Source organism: Phoxinus phoxinus, assembly GCF_949152265.1.
Source record: "Phoxinus phoxinus genome assembly, chromosome: 7".
Lineage (NCBI taxonomy): Eukaryota > Metazoa > Chordata > Actinopteri > Cypriniformes > Leuciscidae > Phoxinus > Phoxinus phoxinus.
The window spans coordinates 18,728,452-18,745,910 of NC_136882.1; the positions used below are offsets into that span (position 1 = coordinate 18,728,452).

The 17,459-nt window shown below is 38.3% G+C and overlaps 1 protein-coding gene across 1 annotated transcript in view; it reads right to left on the reverse strand.

Moving 5' to 3' along the window:
* Window positions 1–17,459, reverse strand: part of igsf3 (immunoglobulin superfamily, member 3) — a 153,181-nt gene that overhangs the window by 9,050 nt on the left and 126,672 nt on the right. The window lies entirely within an intron of this gene.

Consider the following 17,459-nt stretch of genomic DNA (forward strand, 5'->3'; position numbering starts at 1 on the left):
CTCGTGTTACATGTGGCAGAGAAATAAGATGTCAGAAACAAGAGAAAAGCTGCGGGATCCTGGGCACACATATTGGATTACTACAGGTGTGTCAGGTGTGACCGCCATCAGCTATTTCACACCATGAGTGGATTTATGAGCACCAGAAGAGCTCAGGCAGACACAATGAAGACGGGAGACACACTTTCACACCTGCGAATACTAGGCCTCACACACTTACAAATGTAGATCATTTGATATGTGCAACAGAGAAGCGCTTAAAATTAAAGGGAGCAGATGTCCTATGTGAATCCCTGCTATTTGGCATAGGAACATGCAAATGGCTCAGGCACACTTTCAAACACATTAAACATATGCCACTGCATCACTCCTTCCATTTTCCCTCAACACACACACGGCGCCTTTTATCAAGAAAATAATAAATTGTTGGGACTTCATATGATTATTTCTTTTACATTTATTAATACCACAAATTAATGAGCATCTGTGGAACTTCACAGTCCATTTTTTTTCTGTGTTAATGGCTCTTTGTTAAAAATCCAATTTTCCACTGACACTTTGGCTCCAGTAATCCCCATCACGCATTTCTGCACTTCCAGCAAAGTCTCCTGATTCATCCCTAAGCCTGGACCTTCTCCGGAATAACAGCGGCATGAACACACTCATGCTTCTAACCAGTAGGCCTAAACTCAATCCCTGCAGCAAAGCTCCTCAATTGTCCTCAATCTCACCGATTTAACACTTTCCACCCCCCTTTTCAATTCCTAAGGTTTAAGACTTTAAAAAATGAAACTGCAAACTAATAAAGGAACTGCTCCTCAGTTTAGACTTTTAAATTTACTGATATGGGCTTTGTTCCATATTCTTAAAAGCCAAGTATAAACATACTCCAAAGATTCAGAGAAAACTACTACAAGTAATTAATGATCATAATTGTATTTGATGCGACACGTGTTGAGGAGTTTGCAGTATAATCGCTGTGTGTTGACATGTTGTCATCGCATCTGATATCAGACCAAGATTCTTAAATTAAAATGTCACACAGCAAAATGAGTTGTGTTCACTCTTGCAGGGCTGTCATAGTTAATATCTCCCCACAGTGCAAGACTCCAACAATACTGACAAGAATGAAAGTGTCAGAACCCCTTCAGTTGTTTATGGTAGTCACATTAGATCAGTTGCTTGTTTGCATGTAGAAAAAAAAAAAAAAAAAAAAAATCACAGATTCATAGTCACCTTTTAATAACGGTATATTTTTTTTTACTCCCCAATATGAGACAACACACTTTCTCTGACAGGACAACACACATGTACATGTAAGGCATGTAAATATACACTACTGTTCAAAGGGTTCAGCAAGATTTTTTAAAGAAATACTTGTCAGTATGGATACATTAAATTGATGAAAAGTGACAGTAGACATTTATAAAATACTTATTTCTATTTCAAATAAATTATGTTCTTTTTATCTTTCTATTCAATAAAGAATTCTGAATCAAATTATCCACAAAAAATATATATATCAGCACAGCTGTTTTAAACATTGATAATAATAAGAAATGTTTATTGAGCAGCAAATCAGCATAAAATAATGTGACATCATGGGACACTAAAGACTGTAATGAGTAATGATGCTGAAAATTCAGCTTCCTTTGACATTACAGGAATAAATTACATTTTAAAACCTATATAGCGAAATGGATTGCTATTATCATTACAATTTAAATAGTAATAATATTTCACAATATTACCGTTTTTGCTGTATTTTTTTATTAAATAAATGCAGCTTTGGTTAGCACATTTTTCAAAGGGACTCAAAAACATAAAAAAATTCAACTAACCCCACACTTTTATACACCAGTCTATTTTCATTGAACTACAGTGTTTAGGGTACTTATAAAGAGTACATTGAGAAACTGCAATGGGGCTGAATTTAATTCAGATCGACAACAATGAACATTAACATTAGTTTTTGTCACAGCTAACAGGCATTTCTCCTGTAAGTGCAAAATGTCATCTTGTGTGGCATTACTGGTTGGGCGCACACTAAAGATGCTCTCAAAGCGCTGGCAGTCGTTCCACAGGGAATCTCTACAGAAGACTCCAGAGAAAGCAGCTAATTGCAGGAGAATGACTCCTCAATCCTCTAAAGCAGAACCACCAATGGATGGGATTGCCACACAACAGATTTCTTAGTTTTCTTTCTAATTTCTCTGGTTTCGACAGAAAACAAAGGCTGAAAAAGAGATGTCAGGGATTAAAGACCCCATGAAATCAAAATTAGAGTTATGTGGCTTTTAGTTCATGTAGGTTACATTTGAAGCCATCTATGTGCTAGAGTACTCGTCAATGTTAATATTTCACTTTTATCTATTATAATTATCATCTGTTCAGAAGCCCTAGGAGGTCTTACATTATTTCCTGTCCTTTTTTCATGAACTCGACATTACATTTATTTACATTGTTATGTTGAGATCATAAAGCGACATCAAGCTCTTCAATACATTGCACACAAGCTTCCTGTTTCCATAGGAAATACGTCAGAAAAGTAAACTAGACTTATCAAGAGATTTTATAGGATCCCCAGTTGTGTGGTGAGATGAATCTTTTACAAGTTCCCTTTCAAAGTGGATCTTCAACGCTGTGTCTGATGATGATGCTATGGGGAATGCCCTCAGCATGACTGGTGTCTAAAGCTTGTGTGTTAAACACAATTCATTGGATGATGACGGTCCATGATGTCACAAGAAGAGCGCCCATTAATAAAATGATTCTGCTTCTCTGTTTGTGATCAGACCATTTCAATCCGGTTAATTCTGGGAAAGTTTTCACTGATCCAGTAATCGAATTCAGTTTAGTGTTTAGTACTCGTTGGTTTATGCAGTCAAGTCAAGTCAAGAATATTTGTATAGCGCTTTTCACAATACAGATTGTATCAAAGCAGCTTCACAGTATTAAATTAAAATAATAATAAAACGTCCATGTTTGGTAATGCTAATCAATAGTATTATTCATTGTTAATTAAATTGAGTATCCCCAACTGAGCAAGCCAAAGGCAACAGTGGCAAGTAAACGAAAAACTCCTTGCCACTGTTGTCAAGTCAAAGTGGTTGAGTTTTTGGCGTCTCCATGTGGTCCTGTTCGGTATCGCAGCTCATCTAAAATGAAAACAAGCTCTTTATTGTTGGTCTTTTACAACCACTATACACTGTGAGTTCTGTAAAGGTTTTTTTTTTTCCTGTAATGTTTTTTCATGGGTGCTTATTTGGTGTCCTTCTCCAGGGTTCCTTGAAGCTTGCAGAAAATACATTTTTGGTAAGAATAGGCCTTCAATCTGATTGTTTACTTTGCTAGATATAGCAAATATTGACCAAATGAATGTGTTAATTTCACGATAAGGTGTAACAAAACTGATCAATCCGATTAAAAAATTGAGTCGACTGACAGCACTAAGGCTATATTAGAACTCTAATAGTAACAATAATATGCTAATTCGTCTCTTCAGTTACCTCACGACAGTAGTAATGTTATGTTCTTCTTCGCACCAATATCCAGATTCCAACTAGCAGCAGCACCCTTTTTATGTTATTACAAAAATGGCCAAACCGCTATCTATGACACATTTATGAAAGAAACGCTTCTAGACAAAGATGACAGGACGCTGTAACAACTTGAAACTTTTGTCTTTTGAAATAGAAATAGCCGATAACTAGGATTACAATGATATTATCAACATTTTAATTTCAAAACCCAGCCGACGTAATGAATTCAATTTTCAAGCAAAGGGGAATTTGAATGCTACCGATTCCAATCTGACTCGTGTTTTGACTTGTGATCCTGAAACATAAATCACACAATTTATTTTGTCATTCATTGTTCAGAGGAGAACTGGGCCCCAGACTGATCCTGTTTTTCCCAAGGTTTTTTTCTCCATTCTGTTTTCACACACCTGATGGAGTTTGGTTTCCTTAGTTAGACACATTTAATATTCAAAATTATTGATCTGTACTGATGCTGTTGTATAAGAACTGAACTGAGCTGGATGATGACAGATGCTGGATTTTTGTTCCCGCAGAACTGCTTTATAGATGAAATACAATAGTTAATAATTGATGCTCTTTACAACGGAACTGACTTCAGACGAACAACTGTAAAGCTGCTTTGAAAAAAATCTAAAGGTATAACGAATAATAGTATACTGTTGTTTGATTCAGGCACTGGGGCACAATTAAATACAATCATACAATATTTCTCAGATTTACATAAGGTTATTTACTGAGGCTTTGAAATCTGAGAAAAAGTTATGCAAGGCAGCTCACATTTGTCTCCTGGGCAACAGAAAAACAACACAGCAAACATGATTGGAAACATTTACCATCTCGGTTTCAAGCTCACTCCTGGTCATACTTTTCTTTCAGCATAAGTGGACTGATGCTCTGTTCTCTCTCTTCCCCCCATTCAATTTTCTAATAAAGAAAATGAGCAGAGAAGGGAGCCTTTGACAAGATCAAATGAGGTCCATTGGTCTTTGTACTCTCTGTCCTACAGGATCAGCTATTCTTTCATTTTCTCCCAAGAGTTGCTGCAGATAAGATTATCTCCCCACTCAAATTAGTTATAGTTATGAATAATCTTGCGTGGGTTTGCCATCATTCACTTGCTTTTAGGGTTACCCTTACTAGGGTATTCTTCTGCACGGGTCTTCTCCTTCAGAGGGCCTTCTACATTTGTCCTATTGAAGGAAAGCGGCCAATTAAAATCTGACAGGATCCTCTCTGACTCCATCAGGCATGATTAAACAATTTAATTAAACAAGATATGTGTTCTAGACAAAAATGCAAGCCATTTCTTTTCTGTTGTAAATCGAATTAGGAAAATCAATAAATGTATGAAAATCAAGAGAGGGGGAAGAAAAGAAAGATGGGAGAGTAAGACTGGAGAAATGAAGCAAATCAAGCAGCACATTTTAAAGAGCTCAGAGCTTGATTACAGGCAGTTTGAGGCGGCTCTCAGGCGGAGTGCGAGGAGGTGCGGAGGGGGAGGTTGGCAGCGGAAAAAGCAAACAGAGGAAATGTTTAGAATGCATTTGTGATTTTCTAAGAAGACAGCGAGCTGCGCTCCCTCCTCCTGCGTGTGTCCAATTTGTTAGCCCCAGTTAATTACAAACACGCTGCGCTGCCGAGATAAAGATGCTTTTATTTGGGTTATTTATTGATGACACAATCTCCAAAGATAATGCAGCCTTTCCCATCAATAAAGGCATATTTATTAATTACATTAAGAAGACATTTATTGTGGTGACGTCCACTTTTGTAACGCACTGACATTTCTTATCATGTAGAATAAAAAATAAAAAAAGTTGGTCATATGAAAACACTATAACTGAGCAATCAAAATGTCCTTGCACATCCAAAAAAAGCATTTATTGGAACTAAATCGTGTAGATTTTGATCTCAGTGAGATCTTGGGTAAAAGTCAGAATGTGCGTTCCATTGACAGGTCGTAGGAGCAGTCAAGCAGCACGAATGTCACACTAAATGGCACAGCCAGAACATTGTCGGAAGCTGAAATTTATTGCAAAGGCAATAAATCAGGCCCACTCAGTCACAGTGAGGTAAAGAGGAATTAATGGGACAAAATGGCAATGCGTACCAATTCTTATGCTGTTCCTGACTGGGTGTAACACCTTCCACTCTGCACTTTCTTCTAAAGCATTCTAATGTTTGGAAAGAGCAGCTTACAGATTTCAATCTGATCTGAGCACAGATTGTTCAGTGAATATGTCAAATGTAATGCATGCTTTGCAAAAAGGCAGCTATTGAACGATAGAGTAGGTAAAAAACTGTATTAGACTGAACAGCGAACCACAGGTGTTATGTAAGTGCAGAAAAACACTTATTAATGCTGCACAGTGGCGGTCTAAATAACTTACATAGGAATCATAATCAAGGGAAACAACAAATCACACAATATAATGTTGATTACTGATGCACAGCGGACCAAAGACATAATGCACACTGAGAATGTGGCTCTCTCCTTGATTTCTTTAACAAGACCGTATCATTTAACAGCATGAAAAACACTAAAAAACATTTATGTAACCTGCGAAGAGGAAGAGATCTATGCTACAAAGTAAGTCTTATTTCTTTATTAAAACAGCGATGTTTCAAGAGTTCTGTTGATGACACAAAATCATGAGCAGTCATTAGGGATGAACAGTTAATCGGTAGCTGCTAATTTCAACCCCCACTGACAGATGAAGAGTTCTTACGACTGTCAATCACTTACAACATACTAATATCCCCGCTCATGCATATTTATGAGTTCCTCACGCACGCCTATTCGCCCCGAGCACGAGTGGAGACTGAGAAATGGTTGAGATGTACCTGTAAACATAAAAGTCTTTTTGGAGCACTTCTCTTTTTTTAAAGGGAGGGAGAGGGGATCCATTTGCTGCCTTGCGGATGTAAAGTGGCTTTGAGTGGAGCAATGACAAGTGGAGGTGGATAATCATCAGAGATGAAAAGAGGAGGCAGAGGAGTGCCTGAGAGGAAGAGAGGAATAGAGGAAAAAAGCACAACATAAAAAAAAATGGGGGGGTCAGAGAATGAGTAAACGGCGCAGAAATATTAAGAGGTGATCATTCGAATCGCAAAGAGGTGGAAGAGCTGCTCACTTTGAACAGAGATGAGGTGGATAACTGAACACAGAGTTGTGAGAGGAAAAGTGAAATTATGAACTGTGGAGTAGAGCGACTGCAAGTGAAAGTGCATCAAAAAACAAATAGTGTTTCTTTTTTATGAAGCACTAACTCAAGCACATTGAAGGCCAGCTTAGAGTCACGTCCAAACTTGACTGCTCTTCCATTAACTGTTAATCCAAGCAGCAGAGCCTGCAATGTGTCATATTAACGTTCGGATGTGTGCTTAATACCAGGGAAACAGATTGTGAGTGTGTTTTGAGAGGGGTGGGAGGTTGTCTTCCCTCAGGAGAGCAGTTTAAGCAGATCTGCCTTGCACAGTGAAGAATGGGGCTTGAGCACTGCTGCCCTCCGTATGCTACAAAAACATAATGGAAGCCTAATATCTATGCTAATGAGGCTGATACATCTCTGATTCCTTTGTGTTGCAGAAGGATTTCCAGCCGTCTTCTACAATGCAATTAGGGCTATATTGTAATTATGTGAATCTGTGCTCGGGCAGGGAGTCCACAGATGAGTCCTCGATGTTTCCTGGGCATATCCTCCCTCCATTAATCCTCAAACTTCTACTGAGACCCCCTCCCTTAACATACAACATATGCATGGGTTCGGGTCTGTGACACAGCAAAAAAACAGCCCAGAAAGCATAAGTTCAGGTCCACAAGAGAGGGCACATTGACATGTGTTTTTTGCACTGAGAAAGCATTCAACTAAATTCCATGTTTTCTTTTGGCCGGAGCGAGTGTCTGGCGAGGATTGAGGCTAAATGGCATCTGGTTAATGCTCCCGGTCATGTTACCCACAGGCCTTTCTGTCGTTTTACAGTCAGGGCCTCAGATGTGCTGTATGATAAACAGCAAAAACAACTCATCCAAAAAGTTAAAAGGAATGGAAACATTACAGGCACTGAAGAGTGAAGAAGTCAAGTGACATTAGCGAGCTCAGTGAGTGAGGAGACATTTTTGAAAAAGATGTGTGACATCCTCAGAGACTTTGAGTAAAAATGCTATGAAGTGTTTATGGATATAGAAAGGGGGAGAGTTGCTAAAGATGAGTTATTATTGGAGACATATTTAAGAAGTACTGGTGATGAATAAGGACATATTTTTGAGAGTTGAAAGTGTTTTTCAAGTGGTCCAAAAAGAGGTTTGAGCAAAAAATATATATTTTAAATATGCAAAATGACAGTTGGAGCACCATCAGTTAAGATTTCTTAACAAGGCTGGAGAGATGCCTTGCTGTCATTCTGAAATAGAGCCTAAAAAGTGACACATTTCGAACACTCTACATGGGTGGCAACTTTATACTTCATACAAAAAGCAAAAATATAAAAAATAATCAACTTATCTCTTTATTCGTCCACCATTTGGATGGATTTTTGTCATTGAAGTCACAGTGTATTGTGGGATCTTTGAAATTTATACCTGCAGTGCTGCTTTAGAATTATGCCAATTTTCCACATTAGCCTGTCAATGTAGGCACTTCACTAGGTTTTAATCCACCGTGCAGGTGTGTGTGTGTGTGTGAGTGCTGAAGGGCTGGTGAGTCTGGTGAGAGACAGTACCCTATATTTTGACCTTGAACATCATTTCAGAGCTAATTAATTACCAAACCCGTATGAAATGGTTTTGAATATGAATGCTTCAGAAACAAATGTGCTTCATCAATCTTCCATTGTGTCAGTGAATGTCATGGAGTAAGGTCTATTGCTTGGGCACTGAGATGGAAAATAAGGGAGCACACAAAGCTCCAGTGATTGAATTAGGAGCAAAGAGCTGGTGGTTTCTGGCTCTGCAAGAAATATAAGGTGCTCTACATAAAGACTCCTGGAATACTGTCTGGAATCAGTGCTTCTCGGGCCAAGAACCATCTTTGATCAAAGCAGAACATCCAAGTACTGCCAACTAACTCAAAGAAACTGACATAACTCTAGAAGCAAGATTAAGGATTGTGGGCAGCATAATGTCATATTAATATTCCTGTATATAAGGAAAACTGGTACTGTATGACCCTAATCAGTCTCTTAACTATAACCTTAACCTATCCCTAAACTTACCCATCACAGAAAACGTTAAAAAATATATATATATGTTATTACTGTCCTTGTATGGACATTTAGCAGTCAATATGATTTTTTTTTCACATAAATTAATACTTTTATTCAGCAAATGATGCATTAAATGGACCAAAAGTGTTGATAAGTCCCGTATAATGTTGCACAAACGATTTCTATTCCAAATAAATGCTGTTCTTTTGAACTTATTACTCAAAGAATCCTGAAAAAAAAGCATCATGTTTTCCACACAAATATTAATCAGCACTGCTTTCAACATTGATAATAAATGTTTATTGAGCAGCAATTAGCATACTAGAATGATTTCTGAAGGACCATGTGACACTGAAGTGAAGACTGGAGTAATGATGCAGAAAATTCAGCTTTGCCATCACAGGAATAAATTACATTTGAAAATATATTAAAATAGAAAAGCTATTTTAATTTGAAATAATATTTCATAATATTACTGTTTTTACTGTATACAAATACATTTTACTGTTTTTACTGTATACAAATAAATGCAGCCTTGATGAGCACAATACTTAAAAAAAAAAAAAAAAAAAAAAAAACTTTTGAACCATATTGTAGTATATAGTGTAAATAAATAACATTAAACACACCTACAACCTATTGCATGTGTTAATATACTTAGTTTATATTAGACTAATTGGTACTAAATAAAGAAATGTGATCTTAAAACCTCTCCCATCTGCCTTGTTTCTGAGTCAGAAGCCACTTTTAAAGCTTCCCTTCATGAAACTGAGCATCTAGATTCTACTTAGAGGGCAAACAAAATCATATCTCGCCTTTTGCCTTCATTTGCTTGATGCTCTCAATTTATCAATCTTGAATAAAAGTGTGGTGCACACACACTGATCAGCACGGCTACACAACATCCCACCTTCCAGAATCAGAGAACCACCGCTGTAGGTCACATCATTCTACAGTGAAATTTGGCACAGAAAGTGTCGTCATGCAGCCAGAAAGGTTCACAGATTTCTATGCTGGATCTCGGGAGTGGTTCTCCTCTCAGGTTTCTGGGAGATATGAAGACACCTGCTGTTCACACTTGCTCAGGTGCACCAGTTTGGTTTAGTATGGATGGTCAAGGAGGAGCAAAGCAGACAGAGGGTGGGAGAGAGTAAGAGAGCGTGAAGCTACAGGGTGTCGTGAAAGGAGAAACAGGGAATGTGTGTGGGAAAGGAAAGAGGCTGATAAATCCTCTATGCCCTGGAGGGAGATTGTGGTGTATGCTGGAAGACTATGCTCCTAATGAAGATGGACAGCAGAGATCCATCCGTGGGACAAAGAGATAGCGGTTCTCCGTGACAATTTAGATGCCGTCAATTACAGGCATGGTGAGAGCCATCAGTGGGCAGTATGACTGGTGCCCACTGGGCACGACAGGTGTGGGAGAGCATTGATCCGTCAGTGCCAGGACCCATTAATGTAAAGGACACTTGGAGCTTTAACAGGGGCCACTGGGACAGCACTGTATTAATGAGAAAGTTTCAACAGAACAGGGTACAAGAACGAGAGAGAGAGAGGGGGGGGGGGGGAGGAAATGTGAGTAATATTGATTGTTTGTTAATTAAAACCCTTTGATTTGTTTTCAAGCTAATAATACTCATCTCGACACCAAACAGTGAGATAACGCTCTAGCAAGTACTCCACAGAGCTTCCTCACATCTAAGACAAGAGAAAGCAGTTTAAAATCTGATGACTGAGCCATAAGTCTCCTCACACATCACTGAAGGTAAGGATTTGTCTGAGGAGAAAGCTTTGAGTTGACACCTCAGGTCTGGTGAGACTGTAAGACTGGATCCAGTCATGGCTGATTAATGGAGGGAAGCAAGTAACACAGCGAGATGTAGGCTAACAGAAAGTAATGCTCAGCAGATGAAGCACCACCTCTATCAACTACAACAAATGCAGGTTTGTCAGTGTGTTCAAGTCGACATGAGATGGAAGTTGCGTTTGTCTTTTCTTCCCTGTTGTGATGTATCTCCGAGTGAAACAGCACAAGCAGAAATGTAGGGCAGTACTTGATTTTGTCCATTGTGAATTGATTGGATGGTTAGAAGGGTTGTGGTTTGCTATCAATGTGATGTCATGTGAATGTGAGGGACAGAAAACACATCATCAGAGAAGAGTAGTGATGTCATTGCAAGAGGGAGGGGAAGTTATTTTGATTAGAGATTAGAATTGTCAATTTTGACTTCATGGTGACTTTAAAGACTGTTAGGAATGCTTCATGATAAAACCCATCAACAGTCATTTTCTTCAGTGTCACATGATCTTTCAGAAATCATTCTAATATGCTGATTTGCTGCTCAATGAACATTTTGGAAGCACTCTATTTTACAGTCCTGTCCTTGATTACGTCCTTACTATAAATTAAACCTGAACCTAATCCTAAACTTAACCTTAGACCATATTAGTTACCTTAAAATACTGTAAGTGCATGTACTGTAAAATAAAGTGCAACCAACATTTCTTATTACAATTAATGTTGAAAACGGTTGTGCTACCTAATATTTGTATATTACTTTTTTTTCAGGATTTCTCAATGAGTAGAAAGTTCAAAGGAACAGCATTTATTTGAAATAGATATTATTTGTAACAATTATAAATGTCACTTTTTTAATAAATGTAATGTCTGCTGAATACAATTATGCATTTTTACTTTATACTTCTTACTACGGTAGTAGAAATGTTTGTTAGCACATTGCTACACTAACAATATGATGTGCTGATTAGTGCAAAAAAACAAAACAAAACAAAAACATGCACAAATATTTAATGAGATGGAGCTCATCATCAATATATTGCAGTACCGAATGAAAAAAGGATATTTGACTTCAGTGCAATGCATTGCGTGATTCTCTTCTCGCTCGGCAGGCGATGCTGCCTTAGAACACGGCCAAAAAGACATCTTTGAAGGCAGAATAATAATGCTGGAACAGCATGAGGCCTTAAAATGCTGTCTAGGAAGGCAGCTCACCAGGTTTGGATTTGAAACAGAGCTAATATGTCAGCATGCACACACACCACAGCTCTGACATTGGCAATTTGTCTGTTTTCTGTGATGAAAGCATGTGCAAACAGCATGTGCTTTATATTTTGTTGTGTGTAGGGGAACTCTTTAGGTTCCGTCTATGTAGGGCAACACTAAATCCTGTTTCGGTTTCATTTCTCATCCTGTTTTCTGCTGAGAAACTAATGAAAAAAATGTTCATATTCCACATCTGACTGCTTCATTAATCTGGAGTGGCAATGGTCCCATTAGGACACATCCACCGGCATTACCACACACAGATTAGATTGTGTCACAATGTTGGAAGGTTAGGCAGCGTCCCTCGAGATCGTCATAAATGAACATGTGTTTTCTTATTGCGTTTCACATTCGCCATAAAAGCACAAACGCAATCATGGGAGGAAAAACAACCCATCATATTCAGATTTAAATGCCGAATCTAGTTTTAAAATGTAAAAAGATTTAGAAAGTTGAGCTCAAACAGGAGAAAATCACATTGCAGCCCCTGCTAAAATGCTGCACACAGAGCGTTTGTGTGTGGAGTCGTCGTCGTCGTCGTGGTGGATTTCTGATGAAATCACAGCTAGAGGAGTTTCCCACTATTGCACTTGAAGACAGAAATTCTAATTTAAGCAAAAGCATGAGCACTAAGGGAAGATGAATATCGACGCCACAAAGCTTTGGATCAACCTGCCGCTGCCGTTTCATTAAGTGGCAGAAGTGGAACAGAGGGACAGTTTAATGAACACAGAGCAACGCCTGAAACAACCTACTCTAGTCGGAAACTTCATACGTCCACCTTCATGCCGTCAGTGCTGGCATCCTCCTGAGAAACTGAATCACATAAACTGCCTTCACAACCCACATCTAATGTACACGGATCTATGACAGGAATCCATGAGGAGGAAGGGGTGGAATGAGCAACTCTCCAGTGTAGGAGTTTATGTGGATACATTCATATTTTAAGTATTTCAAATGAGTGTGCTAAGCAGTTTTGTCATTCTAGAAAGCATGAGAATTGTTTTTCTTGCCAATTATACAGACAGATGGACCTGACAAACGCTTTCCGGTAGCTCAAACAGTAGAGCGTTGGTGCTTGCAACGCCATGGTCATCATGGGTTTGATTCCCAGGGAAAGCAAGAACTGATAAGAATGTAAATGTGTGCCTTGAAATGCAATGCAAGTCACTTTGGATAAAAGTGTAATGTACTGTAAAAGGTTTGAAACGGAAATTGCAATAGTGTTTTCTTCCCTATATATCCAATAAAGTGTCTTCCTCGCCTTGCAGCATTTTTTTTTAAAACATGTGCACGGATAAATCATTTTATCATAATAAATACTATAATATTCCATTAAAAAATGAAATGGCATAATAAACCATCTCAGAGAGAGAACAGCGATCAATGGAGGCTATCATACCAGAGCCTGACAGCAGTGCCAAACACCTTTCCTCAGGCCATAACCACACACACACACATACGCACGCACACAGACACAACCTCCGGCTCTAACACTGCCAATTCCTGCCCCCCAGAAACACCCTGCAGCCCACACACACACACACACACACACACACACACACACACACACACACACACACACACACACGTTGTTGACATCTTCCTTGTCTCTGGGACAAACACAACTTAATACCTTCCTACATGAATTATTTAAATAATACTTCAAATCGAATACTTTTTTTTAGTAAAATGAAATAAATCCACATGATAAGCAATTATAGGATAACACATACTTGAGTTCTTTAATTTACGCACTGTTTAATGCGTGAAGGCAGCAAGAAAAGCAGTATCACTGGTCATTATGAATCATTGGAGTCTATGCGCCGGGAATGTGCGCTATCATTAGAATTCAGAGCCTGTAATATTAATCATCCATCTCTTCCATACCTCAAACAATCCCACTAGTTCTCTCTCTGACACCACAAATTAATAATACTAGAGAACAACCTAAACTCATGTCATTCCAAACCCGTAAGACTTTCGTTCATCTTCGGAACACAAATGAAGATTTATTTTAAATGAAATCTGAGAGCTTTCTGTCCCTCCATTGACAGCGACACACAACTGACACTTTGACGCTTCAATGAGTTAATACAGATTGAATGTATTGAACCGATTGAATGTTAGGCTTTTATTCACATTTAAACATTGATCAGCGAACATAAACAGAAGCTCAACCGAACCTGCTTGTCGTGCGAGAACAAACCTCATTGGTTCTTGCTGAAGCTCAAACGTGCTTCGTAACACACGAGAATGAACCTCATTGGCTCTCACACATCTGATGTGTGAGTTGATGAGTGTTTATATGTGAATAAAAGGCTAAATTCAATCTGTTTATCATATAAAGTGATCGAGTCTCTTCAGAAAATGTAGACTAAACGGCTCAATTCATATGGATTAGTTTTACGGTCTCTTTATGAACTTTTTGAATCGTCAAAGTGGTAGCTGTCAATGGAGGGACAGAAATCTCTCAGATTTCAACAAAAACATCGTCATTTGTGTTTCGAAGATGAACAAAAGTCTTACAGGTTTAGGAGGGCGAGTAATTAATGACAGAATTTTTATTTTTGGCAGAACTTTCCATTTAATACATTGATTATAGAACCAGCATATGGATTTTTTTCAGAAAATAGAGTGCATGTTAACATGGTCACTGTCTACGGTGGTTGAAATGGACAAAGTGACAGAAAAAGACATAGTAGTAAAATAATGAATCTAAAGATCTAAAGCAAAACGTCGACTTTTCACATGGACAGAGAACGTAGTACCTACACTTTTCATCAGTGTTAATGCTGTTTTCGTTTTGCTGGACTGAATATTCTGAATGTCTGGTGAAATGCGCATCGTGCCATTTTACAAACAGAAATCTCAAAGGAGCTGATTTAACGGTACCAAATCGGAAATATGAGAAGGTAGAAGTTTAGGAGAAAAAGTCAAACAATACAAGTGGGTGAGGGGAAAAGCAAGAGACTGTGTGATGTCTTCACGAGCCGCGAGGCAGAAATGAAGGGGTGTTAGCTGTGGCACCACAGTCTGTTCCCATGATGCCGTGAGGAACTCCAGATGTGGGTGCTGAGGTAAGCACACAAGCCGGCCTACATATTAAATATGAATTAAAAGGCTTTAAAGCAGACACGACCTGTCCAATGAGACGAGATGAACATCTACCTTTTCACTGCCAGACGCAGACCTTCTCGAGCTCCCTGAGCACACAAAGCAAGCATCCAACTTGTTTCAGACCACGAGGAACGTGTAGTGTTTGTTTTCACCGTGTGAACGAAGCCATCCTTGGAAAAAATATTCAATTTATTGTATTTATACTGAGCCACTCTGTTCCTCACGTTCACGCGGTGAGAAGGCGCTTCGCCTTATACATATTAAACAGGCACTTCTGGAGACATGATTTAATGTCTCTCAATAATGCATTCAGTCAGTTGCATGATGTTTTCACACATCATTACCCCACTCCAGTCTCCATTTCTTTCAGAGAATTTTCTCCACGCAACCCGTTTCTCCAAATGTCAGCTCGCAACATTTAGCCAGAAGTATTTAACATTTAGAAAACTAGCACAAACAGATATGAAGATAAAGCAGAGAAAATTAATACGTTTATGAAATAAGTTTATGAAGCATATGGGCTGCATTGAAATACTTTAGGGAAGTTCGGTGGCTTGACATGCTATACTCCATGTAAAATTATTTTAAACAGAATTGTTGCTCATTTTAATTTAATACATGGTATATTTGTACTTACAAATGAACACTGCAGGGCTATTTAAAAATAATGTATTTTTAAATGAAGGTAAATGAAGAAATGTACATTTTGAAGGTATTCTTTTAAAAGGTGAAACATATTAAATGACAAGTTACAGGACCTAAAATAGATACTTCCCCCAATACACGTTAATCTGATATTGTGACGTTGATAAAAGAAGTTATATAAATAACACATAACGCAGTATAAGTTTTTATGCCTGGGAGGTATTTACGTAAGGTATTTAAAGGGATAAATATGAAAAATAAGCTATTTAAAGGGATGGTTCAAGGTGAACATTATGTCATCATTTACTCATGCCGCTCCAAACCTGTATGACTTTATTTTTTCTGTGAAACATAAAATAAGATTTTAAAGAATGTCATTGTCCATACAATGAAAACAACACTGGACCCCACTGACTTTCAATGTACGGACAAAAACAAAACAAAACAAAACAAAACACTGAGACATTTCTTAAAACATCATCTTTCTACTGTATTCCACACAAAAAGTCATTCAGGTTTGGAGTTCATTTTCATCTTTGGGTGAACTTTCTCTTTAAAGAGTCTTTCAAGGTTATTTTTCTTCAACATAAATTACACACATTCATACCTTAAATATGAATTTTAAAGCTAAAATTTTAAACCAAACTACAATGTCTGTTCTATTTGTCAAGCATATGAACTCACATCCTTATGGTAGTTGTAGTCCTGTTTTAGAAACTTTTGCTAAGTGGATTTTTTTTTCCAGAATTTATATTTTAGAACAAAACGTAAAAGTCTCTTCAAGTAAATTTAACAGAGCTTATTTTACTCATAATACTCTTAAAAATCCGTTAAAAGTTCACAAGAGAACACACAACTCAAAACTGCTAATTCTCTTCAAAGTTTTGGACTACAAACAGAGCGGATGTAAGTTAGTTAAGAGAGGTCTCTCTCTCTCTCTCTCTCTCTCTCTCTCTCTCTCTCTCTCTCTCTCTCTCTTCCGTCTTTGTGTAAAACTTCTCTTCCGATCAAACGCTCCAATGCGTCCTAGCTGAGAGAGACTGGAGAAGCTGTATTCAGAGACAGATGATGACAGAAACCCTCCGGGACTCCATCAGCGCTGTTCTGAAATGTCAATAATGAAGTAAACATCAACAGCAGGGCCGTGTTTGATTATGTTTATGAAATGTTTTTTGGATACAACTCTATGATGTTAGAACGTCAAATATCCACCAGGACTGCGATCACACCTTTTTAACTCGGTATAGCTGCGAAACTGCCTCTGCGCTGAAGTTCTTCATGAGGCTGGAGGGTAGCTACAACATTTCAAAAACTACACTTTTAAATTCAAATGGATTTAAAGAAAAATCTCTGTGGAAAGTCACGGGCCATTGCTCAAACGTCTCTGTGTTTGCTCTCTAACGGCCTACCATTCAGTGTAATAAACACAGTGAAGCATACACCAGGGAAACTAAACGAGTGCTCAGGATGATAAGTTGATTCCCAAATGCATGCTGAAGGGTCGTGTGGTTTTCCCCTTGAGAGAGTAAGGTCACGGAGCCAGCGAAGCAAAGAGCTCTGCCTCGCTCTGCATCTTAAACATATGTGCGTGATGCTTGTGTAAACCAAACCGTTGGCACACAAGGAGCATAGGTAAGAGACTGAAGAATCTTACTGAGAAAAAGTACTGCAACCGCAGAATGGGTTTACACAACAACAGTCCCTGATGTCACTTGTCACACGCCCCTGAGAAAACGCCCCTCGGAAGGAAGCACGGGCGTTTCGAAATGCCCTGCCTCAATGTGACGTCACATGCACACCGTTTTCTTACTGGTTAAATTGTGTAGAACATGTCCCACAGAGATTATTTTGTACATATGTAATATTAGTTAGTTGTATGTGCA